Below are 14679 nucleotides of genomic sequence, written 5' to 3' on the forward strand. Positions count from 1 at the left end.
AAGAGAGGAAAAGAGAGGAGAAGAGAGGAAAAGAGGAGAGAAGTGAGAAGAGAGAAGAGAAGAGAGGAGAGGAGAGGGAGAAGATGCGAATGGAGGAAAGAAGGAAGAAGAAAAGAGGAAAAGGGGAAAGGAGGGAGGAAAGACGAGGAAGATGAAGGGGGAAACGAAAAGGGAAATGATAAGGAGGGAAGAAAAGGGGGAAAGGGGGAGAGGAAAAGAAGGGAGAAAAGAGGAAGAAAGAAAAAAATGAGAGAAGGAAAGAAGAGCAGAAGTGTAGGAAGGGGAATTGAAGTGAGGAAAAAGGGGAAAAATAAAAGAGAGGAAAAGAAAAGGACAGAGGGGAAGGCGTAAGAATTAAAGGGGAGAGAAGGAAAATGAAGAGTAAGAGTGTAAAGAAGGAAAGGTGAAAGGAAGGAAAGAATAAAGGAAAAGAAGCGAAAGGGAAAAGGCAAGAGGAAAAGGAAGAGGAGAGGAAGAGAAGCGAAAGGGAAACGACATGAAGAAAAGGAAGAGGAAAGGAAGGGAAGAGGAAAGGAAGGAAAGAGGAATAGGAAAGGAAGGAAAGAAGAATAGGAAAGAGAAAAGGAAGGAAAGAGGAAAGGAAAGGAAGAGGAAAGGAAAGGAAGAAGGAGAAAGGAAGGAAAGAAGAAAGGAAAGGAGGAGGAAAGAAAGGAAGGAAAGAAGAAAGAAAAGGAGGAGGAAAGAAAGGACAGGCGTAAAGAACAGAAAAGAGGATAAAAAAGGAAAGAAAAGGTGGGAAAAAGGAAAGAAAGAAAAGAGGAAAGGAGGGAAAGAGGAGAAAAAGTAAAGGGAACACGATGCGAAGTCAAAGAAAACGTGAGCCGAATGCCCACAAGAGAAAACGGGATCTTGGAAGAAGGCGGGAACCGGGCGAAGGCGGCAAACCCATCGGAGGGCGAATTCTTTACTCTCTATTTCTTCGGTACACGATTTTCTTTAGCAAAAGAGGAAGGTGGAGGGGGAGGGGGGTAGGAAGGTGGAGGGGGAGGGGGGAGGGAGGGAAAGAGAGAGCGATTTAAAAGAAAGAAAATAGCAAAATGGAAGTACAGAAAAGCGCCGACAGTGCAACCGTTAAAACTTTGTACACAAGAGGAGGAAGATGAAATTGAAAAAGATGAAGATGAAGGAGAACGAGGAGAAGGGGAAGGAGAAGGAGGAGGAGGAGGAGGAGGAGGAGGAGTTCCAATCCAAAGACCACCGACGACTGCTCCTCGCGCTGGCAGTCCAAAACACACAGGGCAAAGGTGAGGGTTCCTTAGGCACCGTCCTCCTTAAGTAATCACTACAACCCACACTCAACAAAACATGTGAAAAATAACAGAACGACTAGAGAGAGAGAGAGAGAGAGAGAGAGAGAGAGAGAGAGAGAGAGAGAGAAGGAGAGGAGAGATGGGGGACAGAGGGAGAGAGGGAAGGGAGAGAGAGGGAGGAAGGGAGAGAGAGGGAGGGAGGGAGAGAGAGAGAGGGGGGGAGGAGAGAGGGGGGGAGGAGAGAGGGGGAGAGGAGAGAGGGAAGGGGGAGAGAGGGAAGGGGGGGGGAGAGAGAGAGAGAGGGGGGGGATGGTGTGAGAGTGCGAGGGAAGGATATATATATATATATATATATATATATATATATATATATATATGCATGCATTGTTAAAATCGACAGCGTTAGTGAGGTTGTTGATCTTCTTGTGAGTATTCTCCAGTTTTCTAACCAATATTCTGCCATTTAGAGGGTGGGCATATACCAAGTTGCCAAAATGATTCATTTATTTCAACGTTTCGTCTAACAAAGAGACATCTTCAGGAAATTCTGTAACATAGATAATAATGACGTACAGAAATATAGAAAACAACATGTAAATCTAACCAATTATACAAATATAGAAGCAAATATCAATAAATGCGCAAATTCACACAAAATAAACACTATACATGGGCTGATGGGGACCGTTACTTACAATAGTTAAAGGTCTGATGAAATGACGAAGAAAACCCTTCGCTCGGTGACATATATATGCACCTAGCCGGCTTGGGTGGTGGTGGAGGGCGGGAGAGGGGGCGGGGGTGGTATCTCATTAATACGAGAAGAAGAGGGTTGGGGGAGGGGTTGGGGGGTTAGGGGGTTGCGGGGTCGGTTGGGGGGAGGATGGAAGGAGTGGGTAGGAGGAGGTGGAGGGGGGGGTTTCGGAGAGAGGTCATGCTAGGTAGTAGCTTGGTGCTGCTATACAAAGTGATGACAGAAGTCATGTTGCATTGGATATTAATGATAGGACTACATTCTCTGATAAACATAGCTTCTAGAAGCTTAAGTTTATGTACATCCCTATTACTTGCTATAATCCTAGTGTTTGAAACTAGGTATTCACGGGTGGCTGTTAGGTTATGGTATTTCTTTAAGTGATGTTTTATAGCCCCATTTTGTAAATGCATAGTAATTCTCCTACTGAGACTACATCTAGTAAAACCAATATATGCTGTATGACGGGCTACACAGTTCCCGGTGCTACAGGTGAATTCATAAACACAATTAGTTTTAGACATAGTCTCAGTATTACTATTTAAGTTATTAGTAATAGTCATACAGCATATATTGGTTTTACTAGATGTAGTCTCAGTAGGAGAATTACTATGCATTTACAAAATGGGGCTATAAAACATCACTTAAAGAAATACCATAACCTAACAGCCACCCGAGAATACCTAGTTTCAAACACTAGGATTATAGCAAGTAATAGGGATGTACATAAACTTAAGTTTCTAGAAGCTATGTTTATCAGAGAATGTAGTCCTATCATTAATATCCAATGCAACATGACTTCTGTCATCGCTTTGTATAGCAGCACCAAGCTACTACCTAGCATGACCTCTCTCCGAAACCCCCCCTCCACCTCCTCCTACCCACTCCTTCCATCCTCCCCCCAACCGACCCCGCAACCCCCTAACCCCCCAACCCCTCCCCCAACCCTCTTCTTCTCGTATTAATGAGATACCACCCCCGCCCCCTCTCCCGCCCTCCACCACCACCCAAGCCGGCTAGGTGCATATATATGTCACCGAGCGAAGGGTTTTCTTCGTCATTTCATCAGACCTTTAACTAATGTAAGTAACGGTCCCCATCAGCCCATGTATAGTGTTTATTTTGTGTGAATTTGCGCATTTATTGATATTTGCTTCTATATTTGTATAATTGGTTAGATTTACATGTTGTTTTCTATATTTCTGTACGTCATTATTATCTATGTTACAGAATTTCCTGAAGATGTCTCTTTGTTAGACGAAACGTTGAAATAAATGAATCATTTTGGCAACTTGGTATATGCCCACCCTCTAAATGGCAGAATATTGGTTAGAAAACTGGAGAATACTCACAAGAAGATCAACAACCTATATATATATATATATATATATAGAGAGAGAGAGAGAGAGAGAGAGAGAGAGAGGGAGAGAGAAGGAATGGAGAGGGAATGGTGAGTGAGAGAGAGAAAAACCCCCTAAAAAGAAGATATCAAGTGTAAGCAATCACGGCACCCGAAAAGACAAACAAGAGAACGGCCCGAGAAAGGCGAGGATAGCCAAACGGACCCGGATGATGATAGAAGAGCAATTGCATGCAAGACACGCGTGCAAGCGGGCGTTGCAGACCAGACATGCAACGTGCAAGATTTGATCCCCCCACTTCTCTCCCCTCCTCCCCCCCCCACCCATTCACCCTCCACTCTTTCGTAACCTCCCTCCATCCCTCCTCACCCACCCAGTTTCCCAAGTCCCTTCCGTGACCCAGCCGAACTTGGGTCATCCATGACGTCATGGATCTGAAGTAAAATGTGAGCCAAAGGTGATGGTCCTTGACAGCCTAAAGCCAATTAATCTTCCCCCATACAGTCATTCGCTTGAGCTTCGTGTGCGTGTGTGTGTGTGAATTTGGTCCCTAAATATACACAATATCTACCAGGTATCTACATGGTCATGTACTCGCAAGTGTACTTAACACACACACACACGCGCGCGAAGAGATAGCGAGGAGAGTAAACTAAAATCGCGTATATAACGATACACTTCCAACCTATTTAATTCAACCATGTCGAAGATATTAAACATCACAAAGTCGCCTAATTCTTGAAAAAAGCCGCACATCCAAACTCAAAGGCTCTCGTATTCTGAGAAAGATATTGATGCTTGCTTATCTACACTCTTTCATGTATTCTTTTTATATCTGATCCACCTTCCGCATATGCTTGCACTCTCTCTTCTCCCGAAGTCAATCGAACTCGATTGAAATGGGGCAGACGATAACCGTAGACTTTTACGTTATTGCTGCTTGCACTGTATGGACAGAAGAGCCCGAGTGTGTGTGTGCGTGTGTGTTTTCGTGTGTGTGCGCGTGCGTGTGTGTGTGTGTGTGTGTGTGTGTGTGTGTGTGTGTGTGTGTGTGTGTGTGAGAGAGAGAGATAGAGAGGTAGGAGGGGGATGGGGGAGAGAATCCAACCCTTCACTGTGCTCTAAGACACGCACACACACACCTACACAAGACCAGTGGCTATTTTACTAAAACTCTCTTTACACATGAAACCTTTACCGGACTTGGTGTGCGTGCAGCTGATGTTATGCGTGTGTAAATGTGGCTGTGTGTGTGTATGTGTGTTTATGTGCGTACGCACATCCGTGCACCTAAGTGCGATAATCCATTCGTAGATCCTTTTCCAATCCCCCCCTCTCTTCCTTTCCTCTCTCCATTCCTTCCTTTCTTCCAATTCTTTTCCTACCCTCCTTCCACTCCTCCTCCTCCCACCCTCCTTCTCTCTCCCTCATCCTTCCTTCCTTTCTCCATTCCTCCCTCTTCCTTTCTCCATTCCTCCCTCTTCATTTTCACTTTCCCTCTTCCCTTCCTATTTCCCTCTTCTTTACCTCTCTACATCTCCCTTCCTAGCTTCCCTCTTGCTCCCCTCCTTCCTTCTCCCTTCCCTCCCTCGATCCACCTATCTCTCCCTCCCATCCACATCCACCCACCCGTCACCTCCACAGGGACAAGTGCATCATTACGAGTCCTGCCCAGGGCGGTCATTCCATATCGCCTTGACCCGATCCTTAATCGGCGAGAGGGAAGAGGCAACAACCACAGCCAACAAAACCCAACCCAAACCTGGAAAACAACCCCATAAATCACAACATAACCCACACGATTACAACCACAACCGAACTCGACCCCACTTCCAAGAAAGTAAAGGATCTTGAGTATGTATGTATATGTATGCATGCATATTATATATATATATATATATATATATATATATATATATATAAAGTTAGGGAAAAGAATTTAGGGAATCAGAGAATGGTAAATAAACTAGAGGTGAAAGGATATGGGGAGTGTGGAAGGAGGTAACGGGAGTGGGGGTGTAGGGGGAAGGAGGGGGGTGTAGGGGGAAGGAGAGTGGTGGAGGGGGAAAATGGTGTGAGAGAAGGGGAAAGGGGAGTGTGGGGGCAAAGGTGAGCGAGAGGGGGGAAAGGAAGTAGGGGAGTGGGAAAGGGGAGTGTGGGGAGGGGGAAAGGGGAGTGTGGGGAGGGGGAAAGGGGAGTGTGGGGAGGGTGCAAAGGGGATTGAGGGAGGGAGAAGGGGATTGAGGGAGGGAGAAGGGGATTAAGAGAGGGGGAAGGGGATTAAGCGAGGGGGAAGGGGATTGAGAGAGGGGGGAAGGGGATTGAGAGAGGGGGGAAGGGGATTGAGAGAGGGGAGAAGGGGAAGAGGAGTGAGGAATGAGGGAAGAGGAGTGAGAGGGGGAAAGGGGAGTGTGGGCGGAAAGGAAAAAGACAGGAGGTACAAGGTACAGGAGGGGATTTTTTTTTTTTTTTTAAGCCAGAGATGAAAATTCTTATTCACATCGGTATCCTCCCCCCACCCCCACCCCCTTAATAAAATCACCCGACGCCCGCCTGGACAAAGACCCAATCCGTCACTGACGTTGCCCCGGCTCTGTCCACTAAAAAGCTTCTCTCCACTAAAGATTCCACTATCCACTTACACGATTCTCTCCACTAAATATTCCACTAACAGACAGATGGGCGGCAAAGTCGAAGTTCCTGTAGATCTAAGTGGATTTGCCAGAAATAGATGACAAATTGAGAGTAGAGTGGACTTTTTCCACCAGCGTGGGCGGGCGGAGTAGGGCAGGCGTCCGCGTGACCGTGCGTGCCCTGAGAGGAAGGAAAGGGAAGGTCGAGGAATGGCAGGAAAAGAAGAGAAGAGGAGGGAGGAGGAGGAAGAAGATGTGGATGAGGAGAGGTGGAAGAGAAGGTAGAGAAGGTAGAGAGGGTGGAGGAGGTGGGGGAGAAGGTGGAGGGGAGGAGAAGGAGGGAGGAGGTAAGGAGGGAGAAGAGGAGGAAGATGAGAAGGCGGGTACAACGACCCAAGTCACGGACAGGAAGGACGGGGGAGAGAAAGGAAAAGGTGAGGAAGAAGTGGAGAGGAAGGGAACTAGGTGGTGGTGGTGATGGGGTGAAGGTAGTAATGGTGGTGGTGGTGGTGGTGGTGGTGATGGTGGTGGTGATGGTGGTGGTAGTGGTGGTGGTGGTAGTAGTGGTAGTGGTGGTGGTAGTGGTGGTGGTAGTGGTGGTAGTGGTGGTGGTGGTGGTGGTAGTGGTGATGGCTGTCATGTTGGTGGTACGGGGGAGAAAAGAGAAGAGGGAGGAGGGGGAGGAGGGAGAGGGGAGGGAGGAGGAGGGGAGAGAGGAGGGGGAGATGGTGGGGGTGGTGAAGCGCACGACTAGGAATGAGAATAGGATTAGAATGAGGATAATTAGGATCACGAATATCAGGAGCAGGAATAGGATTAAGATGAGGTGGATTAAGAACAAGATTAAGTCCTGGAGGAGGAGGAGGAGGAGGAGGAGGAGGAGGAGGAGGAGGAGGAGGAAGGAAAGGAACTGAACGAGGTGAAGCAAGACGAGGAAGACGAGGGGCATGGAGGAGGAGGAGGAGGAGGAGGAGGAGGAGGAGGAGGGGGGAAAGGAACTGAACGAGGTGAAGCAGGGCGTGGAAGACGAGGAGAACGAGGGCATGGAGGAGGAGGACAAGGAGTAGGAGGAGGTCATGGCGTAGGGCATGGAGCAGGTGGAGTAGGACGAGGGGGAGGAGGAGAGGAGGAAGACAAGAGAGGGAAAACGAGTGGAAAAGGAAGAGGGAACGTGGAAGAGATGAACATGAAGGAAGGAAAGGACGAGGATGTGGAGAAGAACGTAGAGAAGAATATGGAGGAGGAAGATGTGAAGGAGGACATGAAGGAGGAGGAGAGGTGGGAGAGAAGGGGGAGGGAGAGAAGGGGAGGAAGATGAGGAGAGGAAGAGGAGTGGAAGATGAGGAGAAGATGAGGAGAGGAAGAGGAGTGGAAGAAGGGGGGAGAAGAGGTGGAGTAGGATGAGGGGGAGGAGGGGTAAGAGGTGTAGGAGGAGGAGGGGTAGGTGTAGGAGGAGGAGGAGGAGGAGGAGGAGGAGGGAGGAGGAGGGAGGAGGAGGAGGGAGGAGGAGGAGGGAGGAGGAGGGAGGAGGAGGGAGGAGGAGGAGGGAGGAGGAGAGGGAGAAATGGGCCATTGGCACGCCACGGCTGATAGCCTGCCGGAGGGCGCGGGAGGGCAAGGAACTCTCTTCCCGAAGGAGAGCGCAAGAACCAGAAGGAAGAAGAAGAAGAAGGAGAAGCAGCAGCCCGTGAGGGACGAATGGATGGAGGAAAAGGAGGCAGGGGCGGGGTAGGGAAGGAGGGAGGGGAGAATAGACGAAGGAAGGAATGAAGCGAGAAAAGATGGAAAAGGGAGAGAGGAAAGGAGGGAGGGAAGGAAGAGGGGAGAATGGAGGGAAGGAAGAGGGGGAGAATGGAGGGAAGGAGACGAAGAGAAAGAGGAGACGGTAGGAAACGAAGGAAGGGAAGAGAAGGGAGGATGGTAAGGGAAAAAAGGAAGGTAGGGAGGGAAAGAGGAGTGGTAGGAAGGGAGAGGTAGGAAGGGAGAGAGAAGGAGAGGAAGGGAGGGGGAAGATATGAAGGGAAGAGAGGGAGGGAGAGAGGAGAGTGAGGGAGAGCGGAGAGGGAGGGAGAGAGGAGAGGGAGGGGGAGAGGAGAGGGAGGGGGAGAGGAGAGGGAGGGGGAGAGGAGAGGGAGGGGGAGAGGAGAGGGAGGGGGAGAGGAGAGGGAGGGGGAGAGGAGAGGGAGGGGGAGAGGAGAGGGAGGGGGAGAGGAGAGGGAGGGAGAGGGGGAGAGGAGAGGGAGGGGGAGAGGAGAGGGAGGGAGAGGGGGAAGATATGAAGAGAAGAGAGGGAGGCAGAGAAGAGTCTCGAGAGGGCGAAGCAGAGTTCGTGGGGGTCCAAGCCACACTCGGGTGGCAGGAGCCCCCCCTCCCCCCACCCCAGCCCCCCTTCGGCCCCGTCGCCAGAGTATTCAAATCCGTGTCGCCATCTCGATGACGAAAGAAAGTGTTCGTGGCATCGGCGCCGAAGAAGACCTAAAAGCTTCTGGTAACGATGTTGTCACTTTGACCGGTGGTGACGCTGCTCTTCGTTTCTCTCTGCCTCGTCAGGAGGGGGGAGGAGGAGGAGGAGGAGGAGGAATGAGTGGGGGGAGAAGGAGGAGGAGGAGGAATGAGTGGGGGGAGAAGGAGGAGGAGAAGGAGTGAGTGGGTGGAGAAGGGAATGTGTGGAGGGAGTGATGGAGAAGGGAGAAGATGAAGGAAAGATGGAGCAAACGAGGCAAGGGTCTATAGGTGACCCCATTTATCCCTGCTACCAATGTACAGAGGGCAAAGGTGTCAAGCTATCTCCTTTTGAACATAAAGGTCCATTCAACAAGGGGCCAAAATATTCGCCCCAGTTGGCATATGAGGTCACACGGAGTTCGCCAGCCCAGCCAATCAGCGGGCTCGAAGCTCGCGGTAGGCGGAGTCCCACAATCCCGAGACCCAATCAAGTTTCGGTTTGCTATGACGTCACCAGGTATGCGCGCGCTTCCAGACTCTGCACGGCAGATGATTTCCAGTTTCCGTCTGCGTTCAGCTGGTTCCTGTTGCGACAACTGGCCTGGAACTGCTGACATAAGGTATCACGTGCATTACGTGACATCAATCAGCGCGACGCTACTTGGGCGTGCGTGTTATACGTGACGTCCTCACAAGGCCATTCCGGGTACGATGGAGAAAAAAATCGGGAGGTCAGGATAGAGGAGTAGGGGGGAGGAGAAAGAGGAGGAAGAGGAAGAGGGGGAGGAGGAGGAAGAGGAGGAAGAAGAGGGAGGAGGGAGAAGAGGAGGGAGGAGGTGAAAGGGGTGGGGAGGAGGGTAAAGGGGTGGGAAGGAAGGGGAAGAGGAGGGGGAAGAGGAGGGGGAAGAAGAGGAGGGAGAAGAGGAGGAGGGGAAGAGAAGGAGGGGAAGAGAAGGAGGGGGAAGAGGAGGAAGAGAAGGGTGAGGGGAAAGAAAACGGAAAAGAGAAGGGGGAAGGGGTGCGGGAAGAGGAGAAAGAGAAAGAAGAGGAAGGGGAAGAGGAGAAAGAGAAAGAAGAGGAAGGGGAAGAGGAGAAAGAGAAAGAAGGGGAAGAGGAACAAGACAAAGAAGAGGAAGGTGAAGAGGAAAAATAGAAAGAAGAGGAAGGGGGAGAGGAGGGGAAAGAAGAGGAAGAGGAACAGAAATTGTTGGAGGACCAGTAAGATGAATGGGAGGAGGAGGAGAGAGTGAGAGGGGGAGTGGGGGAGGGAAGAAGGAAAAGAGAACGAGGAAGGGAAGAGGAGGAGTAAATGGTGGAGGAGGATGAGAAAGAAGAGGAGGAAGGGGAGGATGAGAAAGAAGAGGAGGAAGAAGAGAAAGAAAAGGGAGGAAGAAGAGGTGGAGGAGGGAAGTGAGAGGAGGGAGGAGAGGAGGGAGAGGGATGAGTAAAGGGAGAGAGGAGAGAGGAGAGAGGAGAGAGAGAGAGAGAGGTGAGAGAATAAGGGAAGGAAGGAGGGAAGGAAGGAGGGAGGGTGGGAGGGTAGGTGGTGAGGAAGTGAGGAGGGAAGAGGAGATGGAGGATAGACAAGAGGGAAAATATAAAGGAGGAGGAGGAAGAGGAGGAGAATAAGGAGTGAAAATATAATGAAAAAGAGACGAAGAGAACGGGGACGAAAATGAGAAAGAGGTGGAGGAGCGAAAATATGAGGAAAAACAGGAGAGGAGAAAGAGGAGGAAAAGGAGGAGGAGGAGGAGGAGATGGAGGAGGGAGGAGGAGGAGATGGAGGAGGGAGGAGGAGGAGGCGAGGAGGAGATGGAGGAGGGAGGAGGAGGAGGCGAAGAGCAGACCTCGTTCACAAGATCCACATCAAAACGTCACATACATCATTATAGTGATGCTGTTGACGCCTTCTGTTCTACATAACACGAAACGATCTCAATCACATTATGGACCTGCTCGGGGGACCTGACCCTACGAGATATCCCTAAGGTGAAGAGGGCCCATATACATTGCCTCGTTTCCATCGATGTCACAAGTATTGCCTCCAGCACGCGTTGCACGATTCCGATTAAAAACTAGGGAATATATTGAAAAATAAACATATACATATATATATATACATACATACACACACATATATATACATATATATATATATATACATATATATATATATATAATATATATATGTATATACATGATGTTTAAATATATAATATATACAATATAAATCTAAATATGCAAATAAAATAAATATATAAAGAAAAAATCAAATAATCTCATATTTATGCCAATAGGCTTCTTCATCCTTATAAGATAAATAGCCAAAATAAAATAAACAATATATTACAATCAACTAAATCAACAAAATCGAACAACTATTCATAAAATACGACAAACAAGTACAAAACAAATTAAATTAAAACAAACAAAAAAGGGGATATTACCGAATGAAAACACCAACAGTCGAACACCATCTTCTGGGAATCGAAGTCGCGCGAAAGACTCGAACCGGGTCACCACTAGACAGCGGACAGTAGCGCCACTAACGACGCAGACCTACTGACCAAATGTGGCTGACAGAGATCACCTTGCAACAAGTCAGACTCTACCGCGAAGACTGTCAGCCACAACTCGAATGCCAGGGGGTGACGAATTGACCCTGTGAAGGCTGATACAATGATACGTTCTTCTAGTGAACATTCACACAATTACGTTCAACCTAGAGGCTATAGAAATGGTCCCCGCGTCTTCCTACCGAACTGAATAAAGCACTGTCCTCATCATCGTGGACTTCTATGACAATGCACGTCGCCCCAGTGCACAACAATGATGCTATCTTATCTCCCAACAGATTACACCGAATTTGGTTCATATCGCATCAGATAATACAGACATCTATCCTTATCATCTCGCCACAAAGTGATGGAGCAGAAGTGACAAGCTGTATAAATAGGTCTAAATCGAGGAAGCCATAAATTGATGTACTCAATACTCTGACAATATCCTGACATTACTATTGACACACTTTATCGAATCAACACTATTGACATACTATACTGACCCAATACTTTCAATATGCCGACTCACTACTATCAATCTAATATTCTGACTTAAAGGTCAGATATCAACAAATATACCATTCGCTAAAAATCATCGTATTGCTCGAAAAAGTACTTTTTAAAAGCATACAAATAAAGTTTTTACCTATTACAGAAGAATTTATTCAGAAAATTCACTTTTAATTGCGCCTCGCATACCACTTTTCCGAAGTCTAGATATTCAGAATAACAATATTGTTTGTTTGGCAACTGTGACGTCACGAACGCGGAATTCCCCGAACCTTTCCCGAAGCGCACGGGCGGAATGTTTCGAATAGCAGACGACGCAGCGAAATGAAGACAAAACTGTTTTTTGCCAAATTTGATAAGATGTAGATGGTGGAATTATATAGAATACTGTCAGTATGTTTTTTTATGTACATTAAACTGTAAATACAAAAAGTTATTGAAGTCTTGATATCTGACCTTTAAAGGTCAGATATCAAGACTTCAATAACTTTTTGTATTTACAGTTTAATTTACATAGAAAAACATACTGACAGTATTCTATATAATTCCACCATCTACATCTTATCAAATTTGGCAAAAATCAGTTTTGTCTTCATTTCATTGCGTCGTCTGCTATTCGAAACATTCCGCCCGTGCGCTTCGGGAAAGGTTCGGGGAATTCCGCGTTCGTGACGTCACAGTTGCCAAACAAACAATATTGTTATTCTGAATATCTAGACTTCGGAAAAGTGGTATGCGAGGCGCAATTAAAAGTGAATTTTCTGAATAAATTCTTCTGTAATAGGTAAATACTTTATTTGTATGCTTTTAAAAAGTACTTTTTCGATGATTTTTAGTGAATGGTATATCTGTTGATATCTGACCTTTAATGCTACCGGCAGTATAGACTTGATACTACTGACGATATACTGACAATACTATCAAAACTTATGAGTATACCAACTCAATACTCTTGGCACTATATCCAACACAATACTACTAACGCAACATATTCACCGACAATATACTTGAGTCAATATTACTGACAATATACAGACATGCCTCTTCAATACAATTTTTACATTTCAATAACTCCCCACCATGTAATAAACAGTTATGCCTACATATGTGTCAAACATGGCCGACTTCATTTGTATATTTATTTTTCCCTTGGCCTCGTTAATCTCCAAATAAACACAAAATATATTTTTTATAATATTCCTGAACCTTATAATTCACAAATCTTGTATCATGTACAACTCATCATTTCCTGTCGTATTTTCTGTGTGTGGGTAAAAAAAGGTATGGTGTATAAGTGTCAACAACACACACAAATAAATAAATAAATAAAAATTAATAAAAAAAAAATGAATATACTTCAAATTGCCTTTCACGCATAATACATTTAAAATCTACTGTCCACTTGATAACGACCAATTCGCTAGTCGCGGTGATGATTTCGCTGTTGGTCATGTAAACAACACGCCATGGTCGACCACTTTCGTCATGAGGTATTAAAAAAAAAAAAAAAAAAAAAAAAAAAAAAAAATCCAATACTTTCTACCACTTTCCTATACTTACCTAACCAAAAACCTCAGGAAACTCGGGAAACGACAGCAAAATCTACGATATCGTCTTAAACTTATCATTCTAAAAGTCAAACACCAACATTCGAAAACTAAATTAACAAATAATAAATTAAAAATATACGAGAGCACCAGGATTTTTTTTTATTAAACTTTTCAAACATTAACTCAAATTATTGGAAACTTTATTCTGGAAACTCCCAAGAAGTAGAACTAGCTGTATTCAGACAAGCTTAACGTAGCGATTTTACTTCCTTTACTCTTAACAAGATAACTTTTTTTTTTCACAAATTTGTACTTGCCAGATTTCGAACTAAATGACAATTGTTCTATAATTATTGTAATTTGTTTTTCCAATTCTCCTTGTGCGTTACAACAAATATTAAAATCTAATGGTTTATAATTCATTACCTCCAACATACGTGATTGCAAGACCATATTACAAAAACAAAGACCCTCCCCCCAAAAAGAGAGAGAGAGAGAGAGAGAGAGAGAAGTCCAGCCACTGTTGCAAACGTTTTACCTTCAACGATTTTCTACGAAATGTAATTAAGCTTTAATTCAGTTTCGTGATTGACCACACAGCACCGAGGCTCGCTTTGCGTGAACCCCCCCTTCCTCCCCCCCATTCCCCTCCAACTCCCCCCCCAACCTCACAATAAACTTGCAGTCGCTTATTCAATTCAATCATTGGAACAAATATTGCTTTATTGAACAAGTAAATAAAACTCTGCGCCTGTCATTACTTTCGACCTAAAATAATAGTCACGCAATTCACAAACACACACACACACACACACACATATACACAAACATGATGCACATACAGATACAGATAGAAACCATAGACATACGATAATCTCTTGACCTTCTCTTCTTTTGCTAAGAAGACTATTTCAACACAGAATAGAATCGTGAAACATCAGCGAGAGCTTTCTAGTCACGGCGAAGGTCAACAGGGACCATTTTCCTCGCCGCACCGATGGTATCTGGCTAAGCATATCACAATTGAATCCACGTTCAAACCCGGTTTGTCAAACAAATCTTTGAAGTGGTTTAACCGTTTGAATGGGGTATCTGGTTGTCAAACGTGTTTGACAACCAAATACCCCATTCACACGGTCAAACATCACTTCAAACACTTGTTTGACAAACCGTTTGACCGTATGAATTACCCTTTAGGCAGCATGGAAGACGAACAAACACGTATACATCATCCACGTCGTCTTAATAATTTTCCCATTTAGTCCTCGTTTATCACACACACACGCACACACACACGCACACACACACACACACACACACACACACACACACACACACACATCCGTCGTCAAGGTTGCAGGTTTGCAAATCTCTCTGTGCCCTAGTCTAGCTAACCTCCACAACAACTCGCTGGTACGGCTTCATCAGTTCGAGTCCTGAAGTTCACATCATCTACCTCCAGCTCTCTCTTTCTCTCTCTCTACTTTCATCAAAATCCAAAATCATATAAGAATGTAGGAGACTGCAAGAGGCCATAAGGCCTACACTATGCAGTTCCATGTCCCTCACCACGTATAATTTCTATTAACAAAGC

The 14679-nt window shown here is 46.0% G+C and overlaps 1 protein-coding gene across 1 annotated transcript in view; it reads right to left on the reverse strand.

Moving 5' to 3' along the window:
* Pka-R1 (protein kinase, cAMP-dependent, regulatory subunit type 1) overlaps positions 1–14679 on the reverse strand; it is a 262817-nt gene that overhangs the window by 183447 nt on the left and 64691 nt on the right. The window lies entirely within an intron of this gene.

The sequence above is a fragment of the Oratosquilla oratoria genome, chromosome 33 (assembly GCF_046742065.1).
Source record: "Oratosquilla oratoria isolate Oo_2021 chromosome 33, ASM4674206v1, whole genome shotgun sequence".
In the NCBI taxonomy this organism is placed as follows: domain Eukaryota; kingdom Metazoa; phylum Arthropoda; class Malacostraca; order Stomatopoda; family Squillidae; genus Oratosquilla; species Oratosquilla oratoria.